The sequence below is a fragment of the Pelodiscus sinensis genome, chromosome 5 (assembly GCF_052426305.1).
Source record: "Pelodiscus sinensis isolate ZL-2025 chromosome 5, ASM5242630v1, whole genome shotgun sequence".
Classification (NCBI taxonomy): Eukaryota; Metazoa; Chordata; order Testudines; family Trionychidae; genus Pelodiscus; species Pelodiscus sinensis.
Window position 1 is genome coordinate 81232964 of NC_143056.1, and position 19682 is coordinate 81252645.

Sequence of the window (19682 nt, forward strand, 5' to 3'; positions counted from 1 at the left end):
ATTAACAAAATGGGCTTTAATAAAGACCTGGCTTAAGTTTGCAGAGGATGCATTGTATTCTTAAAGTAAGTTTTCAATCTGTTATGTATTAAGTGCAAAACTCAACTAAGTCCTAACTGGATTCATAACCAGTAACTTTGGAATTTCACACTTTCCAAGTCTCTAAATTCAGGGAGCTTATGTTGCAGTAATTGTCCCTCCTCCCTCACTAATTGTATGGTCAAGAGTAGGTATGTCCATGTGAGTACATATATGATTCTGAAAACTGGGGTCACATTTAATTTACGTTGGTACATTCGAACAATGGGATCCCCAGAATCAGGATACCAATCCAGTTTTTGTTTATTTCCCTACACATTTCTCCAAAATAATTTCCAAATTCTGATGTCCTCAGGATAATAAGAGTTCCGGGGAATCTCCGGCAATGTGTTGGGATCTCAATCAAAAAGAAGGGAAGATTGTATAATGTGGAACTATTTAAAACTAGGAGGTATTGAGGAGAACACAAATGTGATTTTGGACTGAAAGGCCCATGATCTGTAATACAAGCTGTCCTCCTGGAAAATAACACAATGATACCTTGGGTAACAGAAGCAAATGAGGAATGAAGCTGTTATCTTGTGTCTAACAAATACCCAGTTCCTCTAGACCACAAAGAGTAGACAGAAGTAGTGCCATTCTGTGACACAAACAGTAAAATACAAATGAAATGCCATAACCTGAAATATAAGATGATGTGGGATCCTTGAAATAATTTGACTACGTACGCAAGAAAGAGTATGATTCAGACAGAAATATTCTCTACAAAAATGTACTGATGATGCAGTTCTATAATCTTGCTCCATTAGCAAGCAGTGGATTTGGAGGTCATATTTGTTAAATGCCGGGTGTGTGTGTACGCACGCGTGTATTAAAAAAAGACAACCTAAGTCCTTTCCCCAACATGTGAAGCTTCCGTATTCAACACACGTATATATTTGGTGCTCTGTTCCAAACAAATTTCTCTTCCTAATCCTTCTCCATTGTGTTCTTACTTTCCTATTGCATCTTGCCCCTCTGGAAGCTACTCTTCTGTGCTCTTAAGAGTCTGGGATCCCTGCCTGAATCCATCCCTATGCAAGTAAATGTGAACACAGGGGTTTGCCTGTATCAGTGTGCAGGATCAGGACTTCATATTGCAAATTCTTTATCCCAATATCTATCTTATTTTACGTGGGGACAATACCTACGACAATGAGATCCTGGTCCTTGAGAGGGACCTCAGCCAACTACTCTAACTCAAAAGAGTAATGATGGATTGTGGTGTGAAGACCTGTCACCAGAGGTGAAAGTAAGCGGGTGTGTCCTGGTGGGCAGCAGGGAGCTATTTAAAGAGCTGGCAGGGACTGGTGTTGCAATAGGACAGTACAGTACCTGTAAGAAATTTCAAGTTACTTTCACCTCTGTGTCACTGTGCTGAGATGATAAATCCTGCTACCATCCCCTCCCTCCGCCCCCTCCCGTTTTTTATACTGTCCTTGTGTGAAATACTGAAACCATGCCCACTTGCTGACCCATAACTTATAACCCCCTTACCCTGAACTTTGGGATTGATTCCCAAGCTACATGGCATGTTGCTTTATGATAGAACATGGGATTTTTGGACTAGTGGGGACATGAAGCTATTGAGGCCCCTAAGCAGAGTGCAAGCATGTCCTGGGGTAACTTCACTGATTTCAGGAGCAGTTACAGCAGGGTTGAATTCAGCCCTCAGTACGTTTTCTCTTCCCACTTTTGTGGCACTCCATGCCCCATCCCAAGGTGAGTATCCAGAAAAAAGGAAACTGTGGCTTCAATAAGCCTTGGCTTTTGGGTGAACCTGAAGCCCCAGCATGACAAAAATGTGTTCAGGACAATTTCCCTGTTGAGGTAGGCTCTGTCCAGGGGGAGGGGGAGACCCTGCAGACTGTTGGGAGGAAGGAGTCAATACAGTTCTCCCAGAGGCAGGTGGGAGGAGAAGGGGCTTGAGCTCGGAGAAGAAAAGAAACTTCGGAGGTCCCCAGCGGGAAGCAACCGGTTTGCCATGGCGGGAGGCGAACGCCCGCGGAGGAAAGCGGGGGGCTAAGGAATCCAGCAGGCGGTGAGGCGCGGGGAAAGCAGAACGTGTCTGCCCAGTGCGGGGCTGCGGGAACAATGCGCTGAAGGGAAGAAGAAAGCGGGGAGGGAGAGCCGGGGAGGAAGCGGGAGGGGAGGGGGCTCTGGAGGGAGGTGGAGCTGGCTGCAGCTGGCGACTCTCGCTCTCCCAGGTTGCTGGGCACGGGCTCCGCACCGCGACTCAGAGCCGAGCGGCTGCAACTGAACTGAGCCCAGAGGCGCTTCCCGCAGCAGCCCGGGCGGCTGGAGCTCAGCGGCCCCGAGAGCCCCCGGCTGCAACTTGCGAACCGCCGGCCGCCGCCGCTCCCGCCAGCGGAGAGACACCGCCTCCGCCGGCTGCAGCTCTTCGGAAAGTTGCCCCGGCTGCCGGACGGTAAGAGCGGCCCCGGCTCGCACGGTCCTACCCCCTTCACCCCTCCCCGAGCGCAACTCCCCTACCCCATGTTCTGCCCCCCTGCCCCTCTCCTGCCCCCTCCCCGAGCGCAACTCCCCTACCCCATGTCCTGCCCCATTCACCCCCTCCTGCCCCCTCCCCGAGTGCAACTCCCCTACCCCATGTCCTGCCCCACTCACCCCCTCCTGCCCCCTCCCCGAGTGCAACTCCCCTACCCCATGTCCTGCCCCATTCACCCCCTCCTGCCCCCTCCCCGAGTGCAACTCCCCTACCCCATGTCCTGCCCCACTCACCCCCTCCTGCCCCCTCCCCGAGTGCAACTCCCCTACCCCATGTCCTGCCCCACTCACCCCCTCCTGCCCCCTCCCCGAGTGCAACTCCCCTACCCCATGTCCTGCCCCACTCACCCCCTCCTGCCCCCTCCCCGAGCGCAACTCCCCTACCCCATGTCCTGCCCCACTCACCCCCTCCTGCCCCCTCCCCGAGTGCAACTCCCCTACCCCATGTCCTGCCCCATTCACCCCCTCCTGCCCCCTCCCCGAGTGCAACTCCCCTACCCCATGTCCTGCCCCACTCACCCCCTTCTGCCCCCTCCCCGAGTGCAACTCCCCTACCCCATGTCCTGCCCCACTCACCCCCTTCTGCCCCCTCCCCGAGTGCAGCTCCCCTACCCCATGTCCTGCCCCATTCACCCCCTCCTGCCCCCTCCCCGAGTGCAACTCCCCTACCCCATGTCCTGCCCCACTCACCCCCTCCTGCCCCCTCCCCGAGCGCAGCTCCCCTGCCCCATGTCCTGCCCCACTCACCCCCTTCTGCCCCCCTCCCCGAGTGCAGCTCCCTACCCCCATGTCCTGCCCCACTCACCCCCCTCCCTGGAGTGCAGCTCCCCTACCCCCATGTCCTGCCCTACTCACCCCTCTCCCACCCCCTCACCCCTCCCCGAGTGCAGCTCCCCAACCCCATGTCCTGCCCTACTCATCCCTTCCCTCTCGGAGCGCGACTCTCCCCCCTACCCCACTCACCCCGAGGCTGCTTAGCGTGGCTCTCCTATCCCTCCCGTCCTGCCCCATTCACCCCTCTCCGAGTGCGGCTCTCCACTCCCGCCCTGCCCCCCGCGGAGAGCGGCTTTCCTCCCCTCAAGTCCTGCCCCACTCCCCCACCATTCCCGGGCTCCTGCCCCAGCCGATAGCCGCTGGGGCTGCTCCTGTTCCTTGCACATTGAACACTCCCCGCTGGGTGCTCTTGCCCCTCGCTCAGCTCCTTTTCCATCCAGTGAGCCCCTTCCCCTCCCGGCTCGTAGCTGCGACCGCCTCCCCCCCGCACTCCCCCCCCCCGGTCCCCATTAGTGCTGTCTACCTGTCCCGGGGATGCTGCTGTCTCGGACGTGCCCAGTGTGCTATGTACCTCCCCGCGCCTCGGGACAAGGGAACAGTCCTACCCGAGCTGGGAAGGAGATTGCCCCAGGGCCACTCCGGTGGCTGCATCCTGGGGTGGGTGAGAGGAACCGGGAAGCCCCGGCAGAGGATAGAGAAGGTGCCTGCGTGCTGGATGCTGGGCTTGTAAGTTTCCCGAGGTTGAAGTGCCAGCGGTGCCTCCCTTGCAGGTGCCATGCCTGAGAGTAGCAACAGACAGGTGGTGGGAACTCCTTCTTCCAGGCTCAGGTTCTAGCTGGATTGGGCCCTATTGTCTGTTCTTCAAACTGGGTGTGATGGGTTGCTACCTTTAACATCTCTGCGGGTGCTTTTGCTTTGTGAATCATGTTACTTTCAGTGGAACTGCTGAAGGCATTTGTTTCTCCCAAGAGTTACAAAGAAATCGGAAGGTATCAATTGGGTACTTGTACATTTCTGATCATGCTAACATACCTCAATTTTCTGACTGTTCAAGTGTCCATGCCAGATTTCTGACTTCAGTACAGTAATGCACGTTTTGCTAATTCCCAAATCATAATTTAAACACAGCTCCAATCTGTGTCCATTTACAAAAATCTAATATCTAATGGCAGGAAGAAAAAATGCTTTTAGTGAAGTCTGATGTTACAAAAATGCCATTTTTTTACAAAACGCACAGCAGGATATTTGCTACTATAATCTGAAGTTTTAGCAGAAAAAAGTTAACTACAATTGCCGCAATAAATGGACTGATATTTTTGCTTTTTTAAATGTTGCTGCTTGGTAATTAATAATAATCAGTCCTTAACAATGTTTTTTCCAGCCACTAGTGACATGTGACTGTATATTCCATACATTTATAGCACAACAGAACATTCAAACACATAGTATTATTAATGGACTCTCTAGCAACATATTTCACTTAATAGTCAGTGACCATCAAACCAAGGATGGCCAATGGAAGTATATTGTAGAATGTCATGTGGCTTGCTGCTAGATAGTTCTGAGTGATACATCATGCCAGATTCTGAACTCAGTTTCAGCACTATAAATCCAGGGTAAAGTCACCCTGAAGTGAGTGGTGTTACTATAGGCTTATACTGATATACCAGAATGAATTTTATAGTCTTTTCTGGCTAAGGGTTCATTTAACATTTTCAGAAAAAAACAAAGTTTGTTTTCTTTCTTTGCCCTAAAAGCATACAAATTACAAGACTGAAAAAAAATCGAGCATTAGAACAAGTAAGTATTATTCTTAGACCTTCTTCTTTCTCTGAAGTACTTTTGCACAGTTGTTAAAATTATTTAACTGTGTGACAGTCCCTTGAAGGCAGTTAACATTTCTGTATTTAGTGCCGCCAATGCGCTTTTTTTTTGGTTGGAATACTATAGAATGCAATTGCCAGAAAATTAAGTTTTTTATTTTTAGTAGACATAAAGAGGGTGAGAAAAGGAAAGGAAGATTTGTTTTAACTTCTCAAAGAAATTCCAAACTGCCTGCAAAGACCAGTTATATTTTCTTTTGACCTCACATTTTCTGCAAAGGGGAGCATAGGCAGTGAATCATCTAGCAGCTGGAGCAGTGCACTAAGAATATGGAGATGTTACTGACTTAGCTACTGTTGTCAATTATCAGAGGAAAAATAACCCCTGAAAGTACAGAGCAGAATCTGAGAGTTTGCATTTTTTTTCTATGCTGAAAGCATCTAATGACTCTTATCCCTAGATGATCTCATTTTTGGCTAGTTGAATTGCATTATCCTTTTTTGGGGTGGAGCTGGAGGAAAAGGAAACAGGAATCGTTTGCTTATGAAAATGCTGAACTATCCTTAATTCCGTTGCCAAGGTGTATGTGTGGTGTTTGATTCAAATAATTATTTCATATATGCAGCATTTTAGATTTGTTTTAAAAAACAAAAATACTTGTAACCAAGAATCACACATTGAATTCACAAGAACAGATGTTGCTCTTGTTTCTGAACTGCAATGTTATTCTTTGGAGTAGCCAGCTTGATAGTTTAGATAGTTAAGTTTCATGTCCTTTGGTCCAGCTTAATGGGGACTGTGAAGAATCAATAACTTTAACTTATGTTCAACTATAGCATGTCAATAGAGGACTGAGAAGGGTTTGAAATTGCCTTATTTCATGGAGCTAATCCCTGTTAACAGATGATGATGGCTGATTTTGTATTTCTGTAACCTAGTTCCATCATTCAGGCTTGCCAACTTGCTGCACTTCACATATCAGAACGGGCTGGCATCTTGGATTTCTATCAGAGATATTGCTGAACAAGCTAAAGGGTCCTTACTGCTGTCAGAATTAGCATTTTTCATCCTAGCACACTTTTATCTTAAGTTAACATATATGAAGTTGAGTACTGTGGGAGTTTGAAGCAGCACCATAACATACTTAGATGAGCATTTATTATCAGTAGCCTTGCCTTCTCTTACACATTCTGAAGTCTCTTGAGGAGGAAAAAGTGGAATGGAAAAGTGAGTGAAATGTCTTCATTTTTTTGAATGAATTTGCTTCCCTTTCACCTTTCTCCCTTCCTCCCCCACCTCACTGTCTTACGTAGGATCCTTCCATAATTAAAATATTATGACTTTCCTTATGGTGGCCTTTCATTTGTGGCTAGGTTCCTAATTTGATGTCATTGAAAAAAAATACTAGCAGATGACATTTCATCGGTTAGTGCATACCCATTTAAAAAAAAAAACCACAGTGCTAAGACCATATGGGCAGATAATGAGTTTAAGATGACAAACAGTTTACAGATTGGCCCAAATAAAGGAGTTTCTTCCTAGAAGACACATTTTACTTCAAAATAAATAATCTGGTTCCTCTGTTTTTATTTAATTACCTCTAGTCCTGTCTTTTCTCAACCTGCTGTAAGAAAACAGACACAACTGCTTTGTGATCAGCAGTTACTGTAGTTATAGGGCCATTGCTCTTACCTCAGAGAAGGTTTGAAAACAGATATTGCAGAGATGAGGCTTATAAGTACATGACTGGTTAGAAGGCAAATGGTCCAAGTATTTCCCATGGAGTTCAATTATGCAGCGAAGTTTCTCATATCTTGCATTTAGCTCATAATCTGTCTCAGAAAGCATACAGGCCTAATGTCCATTTGGACCTCTGCCTCCATATTAAAAAGGAGTGACTGCATCCTGGGCTACTCCTCGGAGGTTCCCAGTGAAGCTCTTAGTTTGGGGGTCATCTGACAAACCATCTGAAACCTGATCCCTCAGTTGTTAGGGATTCCTCCTAACAAATAGTATCCTTTTATTCTCACCGGTTTCTTTCTTTCTGTAAATACGGCATTCAAATATGGTTTCAGATTGAGGAAAAAATATCTGATATGAAGATATGCTGATTGGGAAAAGTTAATTTGTACTAAGCCCAGTGAATCGAGCCAGAGAGAATGTTTCCTAGAACTTCCAGACTTCTGTCTTTTCCCCAGACACCACTCTCGTAGACGCTTTTGAAATGGGAACACATCCTAGGGCTGATGGTCTGAGACACATACATCACAAGTGAAAGAAATTCCCACCAGAAAATCACTGTGGAAGCTGAGGTTCTCAGGGAGAAGGATTTAAAAGCAAAGCAAAAAACCCAACAATACAACAAATATGGAGCAAGCTGGGAGTATGCAAAAGCACATCACTGCCTTGCATTCACAGTATGACTGAATACAAATGGAATATTTGTACCCATGAGCAGAGCCCTGCAAATTTGTGGATATGCTTTATATCCAAGGGTATCTGCATTCATGGAGGTAGATAATCTCCAGCTCAAATTTTGTATCTAGAACCCTGCAAATTTGTGGATATCCACTTTATAGCCAGCCACAGGTGTCTGCATTTGTGGATGTCAATGGGGATAGCCAAGGCTCATTTTTGTGGATGCAAATTTTGTATCCGTGCGTGATTATACCCATGAGTGAATCTAGTTACCTGCTTTAGATCTTCATTTATAGTAATTTTGTCCAAATGCTCAAACTTAATTTTTATGGCAATCATAGGGATGCAAGGGAGCTTGAGCAGCTACTAGACCAGTGTCCTACATTCCTGGCAGGGAATAAGTATTATCTTCACCAGTGTTTCTCAAAGTGGTCCACGAAACCACTTTGAGAACACTGCTAGCTTGCCACTGCGGTGTGTTTACTTACTGGCGCCGCAGCCCCAGAGCCTGGTGGCTGCTACTAACTCCGTTTAATCATTTGCAGCCACAGGGGAGCCACAGGAAGCAGCGGCCAGGGCCCTTGCTACTTCCCACTGCTCTTCATTGGCTGCAAACAGCAAAAATGTATCCAATAGGAACTGCAAGGCTCTGTGGCCATGGCGCTGGTAAGTAAACACACTGGAGCAGCCATTTAGCAACATTATCAAAGTGGTTTCATGGACCACTTTGAAAAACACTGATCTATGCCATCCTAACGCATTTGTTTAACCTGCTCTTAAAAATCTCCAATGATGGAGATTCCACAACCTCCCTAGGCAATTCATTCCAGCACTTAAATCACTCTGACAGTAAGCTTTTCTTAATGTTCAACCAAACCTCCCTTGCTGCAGTTTAAGCCCATGGCTTCTTGTCCTATCCTCAGAGGCCAAGGAGAACTATTTTTCCCTTCTCTTTCTAACACCATCTTAGATACTTGAAAACTATTATCATATCTCCCAAGTCTCTTTTCCAGATATAACAAACCCAATTTTTTCAATATTCCCTCAGAAATCATGTTTTCTAGATCTTTAATCATTTTTGTTGCTCTTCTCTGGAATTTCTCTAATTTTTCTACATCTTGCTTGAGTTGTGGTGCCCAGAACAGAACATAATACTCCAATTGAGGTCTAATCAGTGCTGACTAGAGTAGAAGAATTATTTCTAGTGTTTTGCTTACAACACTCCTACTAATACATCCCAGATTGATGTGGTTGCTTTGTTTGTTTGTTTTGTAACAGTGTTAGACTGTTGACTCATATTGAAATTGTGATCCATTATGACTCCCAGAATCTCTTTCTGCAGTGTTCCTTTCTAGGCAGTCATTTCCCATTTTGCATGAGTGCAACTGATTGTTCCTTCCTAAGTGCAGTACTTTGCACTTGTCCGTATTGAACTTCATCCTATTTACCTTAAACCATTTCTCCAGTTTGTCCAGATCATTTTGAATGTTAATCCTTAGTGGTTCTCATCCAGCAATATATATCCCTGGGGATAGATCTCCCATAGCATGCATCAACTCATCTATTCCAGATACTTGCCTAATTTCACGACTGACTACATAAGAAGCCCTAACAAAGTCAGTACAAACTAAAATTCCATATAATGACTTGTTTATACTGTTCTATAAACTGTACTCTGAAAATTGCATACAATATTTCTATTCCAATTAACTTATCATTATATGATAAAAATGAGGAAGTAAGCAATATCTCAGTAATAGCATGCTGTGACACTTTTGTATTTTTGTCTGATTTTATAAGTAAGTAATTTTAAGTGAGGTAAAACATGGGCATATGCAAAGCAAATCAGTCTCCTGAAAGGGGTACAGTTGTCTGGAAATGTACAGAAGCATGGCTCCAAAGCACTTGCAACCCCTCCAGTTCGGCATCGTCCTCAGACTTTCTAAGTGTACTGTCTTTTTCATTACCTAAATAATTGATGAAGATATTGAACAGAACCAGACCTAGAACTGATTCCTGGATATGCTTTTGCAGTTTGACTGTGAACCACCGATAACTACTCTCTGGGAATGACTTTCCAACCAGCTACGCACCCGTTTTATAGTTGGATAGGCAATAAGCGGCCCATGGGCTGGATGCCATTTGCCAGGGTTAGTCTCTGGTGGGTGGCCAGAGGCTTTGTGGACCTGGGCGTCCACAGGTATGGCTGCTCTCGGCCCCTGTTGGTTGCAGTTTGCCATTCCCAGATGATAGGAGCTTCAGGAAGCGGTGACCCAGCCTGCACCACTTCCCCTGGCTCCCATTGGCTGGGAATGGTGAACTGCAGCCAACAGCAACTGCAAGTGACCATACTGCAGACACTTAGATAAACAAAGCATCTGATAGCCTGTCTAGGGCTAATGCTGGTGAATCATTATTGCCCATACCTGATCTAGGTTGTTTTTCCCTAGTTTGTTTATCAGATAATCATGGGAATGGTATCAAAAACCTTACAAGAATTATAATATACCATATCCACCATCTCCCACATATCTACAGGGCTTGGCTTTTTATTGACAAATCTGTGATGTTACTTATCACTCTATTACCTTTTAGGTGGCTGCAAATTGTTTAATTATTTGTTCCATTACCTGCCTGGTTACTGAAGTTAAGATGACTGGTGTGTAGTTCCCTGGGTTGTCCTTATTTCCCTTTTTATAGATGAGTATTATATGTGCCCTTTTCCAGTCATCTGGAATCTCCATGACAAAAGTAATGTTTTCCATGACTTTTCAAAGACTAATGGCTCAGATAATTCCTCAGTCAGCTTCTTGAGCATTCTACAAGGTATTTCATCAGGCCCTGGGGATTTGAAGACCTCTAACTTGTCAAAGTAATTTTAACTTGTTCTTCCCTTGTTTTAGCCTCTGTTCCTATCTCATTTTCACTGGCATTCACTATATTCAATGTTCAGTCACTACAGGTTGCACTTCTCAAATCCAGGCTTCTCTTGTCCAGCAACATCTGTGGTCCAGCATGACCACAGATGTTCCTGGATGAGTGAGCCCTGGGACAGGAGGGCCAACAGCTGGGAGCCCAGGGCAACCATGCCAGTCTACTAGAAGCAGGGCTTCAGCAGCCTGGGAGGAGAGCAATTGGGGCTATCTGCCCACTCAGCAGAACGACCCAGACCATAGCAACTCAAGAGGGGAAGTCTGGCCGGGATGCGTCGGCCTGGGAGGTGGCAGGGCCGAGGCATCCCAGGTGGTGGCAGCATGGTTAGGGCTGCCTGCCACCCAGGATTGCCTGTGAGGGAAAGCCAGCCTCAGAAGCCTCGCAGAATCAGCCCGGCTGGGGTTGCGTGCCATGCAGCAGCAGGGCTGGGGCTGCAGCAGCCCAATCAGACAACCTGCCATTTGGTAACGGGGCTGGAGCTGCCTGGCTCACAGGCAGTGGAGCTGGGGCTGACCTGCAGACAGCCCATACACACTGAAGGAGCCGGCAGTGGGGAGGGGCAGTGGGCTGAGGGGCTGGTATTAGGGGACCTCCCCTTGTCCAGCAAATTCCCTTATCTGGGACCAGTCAGGTCCCGAGGGTGCCAGACAAGAGAGGTCCAACCTGTACTAAACTTTCTGGCAAATTATTGAAACTAAGTAATTTAGCATGTCTACAATCTCCATATTTCCTGTTATTTCCCCTCTTTCCAGCCCCCACGCACACTGAATAATGAGCATGCCCTGCCCTTGGTCTTACTCTTGCTTCTAATATACAGTATTTATAGAATGGTTTCTTATTATGCAAGTCTTATCTCATTTTTTTTGCCTTAGCCTTTCTAATATTGTTCCCATATACTTATGTATTCATCCTTTGTATTTGACTTTGTTTCCCCTTTTTGTGAGACTCTTTATTTGAGTTTCAGATCACTGGAAATCTCTTAGACATTAAGAATCATTCCCTGAATTTGTTTTTTTACTTTTAAATAGCGAATGTGGAGCTGATAAAGATATTGGGTAGAACATCCAGTTTCTCATTCTCTCCAGTCAGGTTTGTTCTCTACCAAAATTCCCCAAGTATTGTCTTGTCTGACTAACTTCATTTCTGTCTCCATTGAGAAAATGTACTATGGTCTAATTGACCTTAGTGCTAGGAAATTTTCCTGATACCCAGACCTTTGCTTTCCCATTGTCAATTCCATCCTGTTTGTAGCCAATATTGCAACAAAGAAACCAAAGTATTCATCTTTGTCTTTTTTTTATTTTCTGCAGAGCTCAGCATTCCACACACATCATAAACCTGCAAAATATCCTCTCTGCTTTCCTCCTTGTTCACATTCAAGCTTTTGAGGTCCTGAGGATCACTTTCAAATCATCTAACATTTTACACTCTTGTTTAAACTGGGTTTCTCTTCCTGTTTTTAGATGGATGCTAATGCTCTGCCTCTTCCCCACAAGACTTTGCCCCTAGTTCCTCCTCTTTCCCTACTCCAGCCCCCGGATCCCTCTCCCCAGAGACTCACCTGCCACTTGCTGAGGGGCCAGTGGCAATCAGGACATGGTGGGAAGGAGGAAGGTTCAGTCCCCAAATGAGGCAAAAGTGAAGGGTGAAGAACACACCAAGCTAGCGAACCTTGCTCCTGTTCCTTTTTCTGCCCAACAGTTAACACAGTGGTGACTCCTCTTCTTTTGAGACCCAGAGTACTTCCACTCAGTGCCCTGAAGAGTTGAGTCCTTAGGCTCTCAAAGTATTTGTTTCCTCTGACTACCTCACTGTAGAGGCTGTTCCTTGTTGCACATATATTACTAAGTCTTTAAGGAGACGATGTACATTACATTAGCATAAGGTGCTTTTAAAGTGAAAGAAGCAGCCATACAAGAAAGTTGCACCCATTTAACTAACTTGGTTTCTAAGACCACTTGGAGAAGTCTGTATAACTGTCTTGCACTGACAAGACCTATGGGAAAACTTTGTAAAGCTAAAAATCTCTGACTTTTAAGGGTGGATTTACTGCTTCTTCCCTATCACCTGCTGATTAATTATGGTTGCCTTTGAAAGTAATAGCACTTCTTCTGCAGAGTTTAAAGAGGTATGATGCTTTTACAGGAAATTGGGTGCTGCAAGCACACCACATGGTGCTTTCTCGCATGCTTCCTCCTCAAAGCTGGCGGCTTGAGGTAACCCGAGGATACTTCATTTAAATCAGTGTTTCTTCAACTATGTTCCATGGAACACCGGTGTTCCGTGAACAACTCGCAGGTGTGCTGCAACCTCTTCTTTGCTTTTGTTACTTCTTTGTCTTTTTTTGTCTGACAAAAAAAATTTTTTTAAGAACATTTTCATAGGTGTGCCACATAAAAAAAAATTGTTTGGTGTTCCGTGGTCTCAAAACGTTTAAGAAACACTGAATTAAATTGTGTGTGGGAGAAGATTTCCTGCTTTAGGCTTCAGAGACCTCACTACATTTCAGGCAGAGCCACTGCCACATTTAGGTTCAGTTAGAATGTGGATAATGATGGCGAAGAAAGTGTTCTTAGGGTGAAGTCAATGAGAATTTTGTCTTTGACTTCAGAGGTTATAGAATTCAGCCCGTAAATCTTATGTTAAGATAGAGTTTTAGTGTGAGGCATAAGCAGGACATAAAAGGAGTTTTGGATAGAGATTCCCTCAATTCTGCTGGAGAAACTTCTTTAGAGGGACTATAATGAGTAGGTCATTTCGTGGACTCTAAGCCCTTTTTTATTACCTATCATATAGCTCCAGAAACAGGTAAAATGTCATTATTTACTATATATTACAATTTCACATGCTCTAATATGGACATTGCCAGCAACCTGAGAAATTAATTGAAAGGTCATCCAGTTTTGCTATAATTGATACGAGCTCCTCAACCCAACTGCTGTTTAGTAAATGTTTACAGCAATATATCCACTTAGTGAAACAGGGCTGATGCTCTGAGTGATGTACAATATTGGAAAGTGAATGTTATCAATGTACCAAATATTTGTTAACTTATTTTAAAGTTAGCAAGGTCCAATGGATAAGACACTGGACTCAGAAACTGGGTTCTCTTCCTGGCTCTGCCATTGACCTTCCTTCTGCATGAACTTGATGAGCAAGTCACTTCACCTCTGTTTTTGTTTCCTCCTCCACCTTTTATCTGTCTTGTCTAGTTAGAGTGTAAACCCTTTAGAACTGGTACTGTCTTCCCCTATATGTATGTACAGTGCCTAGAACAATTGGCCTCTCATCTTGGTTGGGGTCCCTAGAAACTTCTGTAACATAAATATTAATATTTTGTAATTAATTTCTTAATATTCTTCCACCTTCTGTGATAATGTGAAGTCCGACTTTTTGTATGAGTTCCTGTTGATTGCAGTCGGAGCTGGATCAGGCCCTTTAATGTAGAAAGCTGTCTCTTTTTATTGTAAAATTTTCCTTCCTCAAGGCTCATACCCAGCTTCAAATAAGCCTCATCGTGTTCCTGCCACATCGGAAAGCCTTTTTAGGATGGATAAGCTGAAGCATGGAGAAGTGAATTGACTTGCTTACTGTGATTCAGTGGCACAGTCTGGCATGAATCTGGCATGTTGCCCAGTCCCCCTGACACAATACAGAGCTGTCTAAACTGGGGCACTGACCATTTCTGCAATGCTTTCACTTTCTAGTAAACTGTACATAAGCTGTAGACCTAGCAGCTTTTAAGTGGCATGATGCCGAGTTCTTTAGATGGGTGATTCTGGTCCTCTTGCTAGACATGCATTTTTATGGCCCTGATTCATCTGTTGGATTTAATCCGTTGGTCTTTTTTTAGTTATTATGGAAACAGTTACTATATTTACTTTTTTATTAAAGGCTCAGTGTGTGACAGTTAAATGCAGAGGAGTTTTAAGGAGATAGTTAGGGATTGTACTGAATGAGGGTGCCCGCATTTCTTAAAGAAAACATACTGAATCAAGAGAATGGCAGCTTGCCTGTTCTTGAAATGTAATGTCACATGGATGCCCCTGTGAATGCTGTAACATATGTGCTCTGGGCAAAAACCATAGGATTTTTGTTTTTGCTTGCCTGCTAGATGGCACATCTCATACTCTTGTCTTAGGGAGAAAAAGCACCAAATCTGCTTCTAGCTCTCACCCCACTTACAGTCCGATTTGAAAAATGCTTAGCAGCCACATATCCCATTGCAGTCAATGCGAGCTGTGAGGGTTCCTCATGTCTGAAAATCTGGACCAAAGTGTTCTGAGTTGAGCACTCTAAAAATCGGCTCGCTCTTTTGAAAAATTGAGCCCATGTCAGAGAGCTGGTGCAAAAGTGGTGAAGTATATTCTTGAAATGGCGTAAAGATAACTCTTGAGCCGTGTCAGTGTTTCATCCGTAATCTTCATGTGAAAATGCATTGTTTTCTGGTTTCGGTATTTGGTGGCAGTGAATGGTGAACTTAGAGTAGGGAATGAGATGAATTTGAATCTCTAGTGATGGACACTTGAGAGAGGAAGTTTGAGGACAATTTCTAGGGCATGAAGTTTGGGGACAATTTCTAGGGCATGAATCTCAGGACCTCATCCTATTAGAAACTGAATGCCCAAGTAATTCCTGATGAAGTAGGTGGGAATAGAGGGCTCTCATAACCTCATGAGACATCAGATCCTTGGAAAATGGTGTGTGTGGGGGGGGGGGGGGCCTAGATAACCAAACCTTTCCAGAGATTTAAATTACTGTTAAATACAAGATAACAATAAAATCGGAAGTTAAATCACTTCCTTGCCCTTGCGTTATGGATGCTCAGGCTTTGATGATGATTTTTTCAGGCAGTGGTGTATCGTATTGAATGGGATCTTGTTCCAGCACCTTTAGTTTTTGATAATTTAACACTGGACTGTAATACGTCAGCCTAGACACTTAGTTCTGAGAAGACTTCCAGACTAATATGGTGTGAACGCACAGTGGTGCCTGACTAATTAAAGATGAGTCTTTCATTTTTAAGTGTGTGAAAGGATGTTTCAGTCAAGGGTGACAGAGTTTGGAGAGATTAAGGAATAATAGGGTTTCCCGGAGTCTGCGGTGCTAAGGGTTTTTCCAAATGCACAGAAAGGGGCAGAAGCTTTAGTGCTTCACAGTCTGTACATTTGCTATATTGGCTGTCTTGGGATAATGGTGGGGGGAGTTGGATGGGAAAAATCAGAACTTTATTTTTAAAAAATCTCCAAATTGTGGAAAATGTCACTGTTAATGTTTTCTAGGCTTACTCCTTCTCTGTGCATCTTGGGTTGTTCATGGGATCCCCTTATATGATGTAGCACCAATATGTAACTCTGACCATGGGTAGCACAACGGAAGGGGGTTAAGACAAGAGTCCAGTCCTTTCTCATCATTGATTAGTGCTCTTAGGGTATGTCTAGACTACATGGCTCCGTCAACGGAGCCATGTAGATTTGTTTGTTCGGCAAAGGGAAATGAAGCTGTGATTTAAATAATCGCTGCTTCATTTAAATGGCTGCCCCGCTCTGCCAATCAGCTGTTTTTCAGCAGATCGGGGCAGTCTGGACGCTCCCCTGTCGACATGAAAGCCCTTTATCGACCTCCCCGGTAAACCTCCCCGGTAAACCTATGAGGCATAACAGGGAGGTCGATAAAGAGCTTTCAGGTCGGCGCGGGCGCATCCAGACTAGCGCGCTGAGCCGACAAACAGCTGATCAGCTGTTTGTTGGCTCAGCGCGGCAACCATTTAAATTTAAATGAAGCCGTGATTATTTAAATCGCGGCTTCATTTCCCTCTGCCGATCAGCCTAATCTACATGGCTCCATCGACGGAGCCATGTAGTTTAGACACACCCTTAGTGTGCAGTGAGAGGTATGAAGCACCTAAATTCAAATCCTAAATCTGACGCAGAATTCTCTCTGGTTTGGACAAGTCATGTCACATCTCTGTACTCTTATTTCACCAGCTGCTAAAATTGCCTTAATACCCAACTTCTGTGGCTGCTGGGAACATCCTAGTTAGTTAATCTTTGTAAAGTGGATCCATGATGAAAAGTGCCATGGGCTGTTTTCAAGTGCAGGAGGCTATGATGTCATAAACCACAGAACTGTGTCTTCACAGCAGGAAAAGGCAAAGTTGGACAATTGGGAGGGAGCTGTTACAGAAACATAGTATGTGAAAACTCACCCGTCCGTGGAGAACCTCTTTGTGATTTTATACTCCAGCATAGGGCCTAAATGGGTCTGCTTAGTGCTTTGTGGAAGCTGTCTGTACCTCCTTTCCCCTCAAATTATACGATCTTTCTTAGGGTGTCCTACTGCCTTTTTTTTAATATTCTGCCTATTTGTCTGTCAGCTCCTTGGGCCCATTCATTGTGCCCTATGTGGTGTTCTGTGAGCACTTAACAAAATAAATATTAATAAGAATGTTCTTTGAATCCGTAGACTTTGAGGCTTAAACTCACCTGGTCCTACTGCTTATCCTCTAATGAAAATGATTATAATCCTCTGATTGTGATGCCCTATTAACCTCCCCAGCATGTGATGTAGCAGAGAGCATTATAGCTATAGGTGGGGACGCAGCAGCAGCAGCAGAAGAGACACTTCTAAAAATGTAAAGATGCCACTTTCCATTCAAACATTCCCTTACAATAAAGAATGAGGAGCAAAAAATACCTGGGAGCAGAATTGTTCACCTGAATAGTGCTTTTCAAACTGTTTTCCATAAGATGTTAGTGATCCTTTTATGATAAACCTGTGTTACAAATTGGATGCTTAAAAAAAAAAAGTAATCATTTTAAAGAACTGCATTTTTTTGGTGACGCTTAGAGGCCTGGGTATGAGAAGAAAGTGTCTCAAACCAAGATGATGGATTGTTTTCTTGAGAACCGTCTGTGACATTCCTGTATGTTTCTTTTAAATTCCCCCTGTAGAGAGTTACATTGTTTAGTTCTTTTAAGTGGAATGGAAGGGTAAGCTACTGTCCACTCCCAGTAAATAAATACTATCATCCATATAATGGATAGGCCAGGCTCCAAAGCTAACCTTCCCCTGCCTTAGAAGTTGCATGGGGTGAGTTGGGAGTAAAATAAACAGGAATGAAGTGTGTGTTTTCTGGCCTTCCCTGCGCCCTCCCATTCCTTTCGTCTCATCTATTTAGTAATTTAAGCTTCTGGCTGAGGAGAAATAAGCCGACAGGATAAGAAGTGTTTGGGCAAACCTCAGGAAGCCAAAGGCATTTGTTCTACATGGTGTCAGTTGGCACTTGTCCAGAGGAGATGGGTGGTTCCTTAACAGAAATTCTGCTGGATGTGTTGTTACTTTCAGGGTCTTAAAGACAAGCCATGCTAGTGACAATTTGGTGTCTTTTCATGGGCTGGCCTCTAGCTCTAGATTTTTGACACCCTTTGATTCTATGCATATTGCAAGGTGGAGGGAGGGAGTCGGCTTTGTGGTAGCTATGTGCTGGTCACTGCATATTACCCCTCTACTCTTCCCTTCAACTTCTTTTTTTGAGGAAAAGAGAGAAAAGTTGCCCCTACTTCCCATCCTCAAAAGCCCTGCTGTATGTTGGCTCTCTGGAGAGGAAGAAGCCACTGGAGGTATCCAGCAGAGAGAGGGCCATATTTATACAAGGGGCTTAGTTTTGATGAACTTCTTGACATGAACATTTTGGGATAAATCGTCCCCCCAAATCATGATCTCTTGACTGCTGCCACAGACTCCTTGGCTGGCTCCAGCTAAAACCATTCAGAGGTTTCTCTGCAGTAAATGTGTGTCTGAATCATATGCGTTGGGCACATGCCTGAGCTGTGATTGTATCAAAATTCCACTCTCCCTTTTTTGGGAGGATGAACAAAATATGCTGGTTTGGTTTTGAACTGCACATTACATGGTCTAAAACAGAACACTCCTTTTAGAGACAAAATATTCCAGGCTGTTGCAATGTAATTGAGTTTAAATAAAAGGCCATTCCTGTTTTAAAGTGGCCCAGTGTATCAACAATGGCCTTTTCAGACCTGTTTTAGAAAGGGCTCTCCTCCCCATCCCCCACCCCCACAATCTTTCTTTGGTGGAGGAGGGGAGGATTCTGAGCCTGCCACTTATCCTTCCAGCTAGGAATGCCCATCAAGTCAACCAGGAAACGTAAAGGCTGGGGACCCTGAATCAGATGCTAGGGTGTCTGTACTCAGTTCTGCATTCTCTGGTGATAAATCTGAAAAGGCAGATGACCATTAGGAAGTAATCCTACTGTAGAATTCCCTGCGCCCTTCCAGTGCCCCCTCATCTAAAAAAGAACATCTCTCTAATTGAACCAAACAAACCTGAGCCTCTCAAATCTGAGGGCTTTGAATCCCAGGCAGCCAGATGACAGCATATTTCTTCCCCCTTGCTCATCACCAATAGGGAAAACTGCAATGAATAGAGAAAGGACTGATGCAGGGTTCCCTGAATACTTTCAGATAGATGAGGGAAAGATTCTTCTTTCTGTAGAGTAGAGGGCTAGGCTGTGTCCTCTTTTGGAAGGGGGATGGAGTTCTCTGTTGAAGACTGGATAGTTTAGGGCATCCAGAAGAGAAAATGAACAGACACCAAACATTTTGGGGTGTAGTAAACTGTTATATAGTTTGGCAACTTCTGGACCTGCTGGAGGCTCAGGTTGAGCTAAGAAATCTGGATATCCAGAGAAGCCTGTGAACTAAGCCAATGTTAACAGTGAGGGAATTGAGTCTTGTAAGAAGATCCTATGGCATCTTGGATAGGGTCTTGGGGAAAGGAGCTAGGAGTATGCTAGTGATAAGGGCCAACAATGGGAGATGGAGTGCAGAAGTTTCAAGAAAGATGTGAGATGTAAGCCATTGTAGTGATAAATGACTTCTCAAGATATCCATGTGTCATGGACATGAATAATCTCACCCTCACACCATCTAGTAAGGTGGGCAGAGTGGTTGCCCTTAAAAGGGCAATGTTTACTATCCGTTCCTGCACTGTGCCATTTCAGACATCAGTTTCTCTGTTATATCAAGATTTCACTCTACACTAATTTTTTAATGGCGAAGCTATTCAGTATTATGCCCATTTTACAGGTTGGGAAATGAAGGCAGAGAGGTCCAGAGGCATATCTA

The 19682-nt window shown here is 44.6% G+C and overlaps 1 protein-coding gene across 10 annotated transcripts in view; it reads left to right on the forward strand.

The window, feature by feature from the left end:
• Positions 1-1968: 1968 nt before the first annotated feature.
• The window catches only part of TSPAN18 (tetraspanin 18), a 202953-nt gene continuing 185239 nt past the window's right edge, over positions 1969-19682 (forward strand). For 7 of the 10 annotated variants that reach the window (XM_089778556.1, XM_075927536.2, XM_075927538.2 and 4 more), the window contains exons 1-2: positions 1969-2119; positions 2286-2506. The gene's annotated coding sequence lies outside the window, so the exon portion shown is untranslated. Of the gene's footprint in view, positions 2120-2223; positions 2507-5117; positions 5161-19682 lie in introns of those variants that run through there. The other 3 variants (XM_075927537.2, XM_006124487.5, XM_075927535.2) reach the window with 3 other exon arrangements.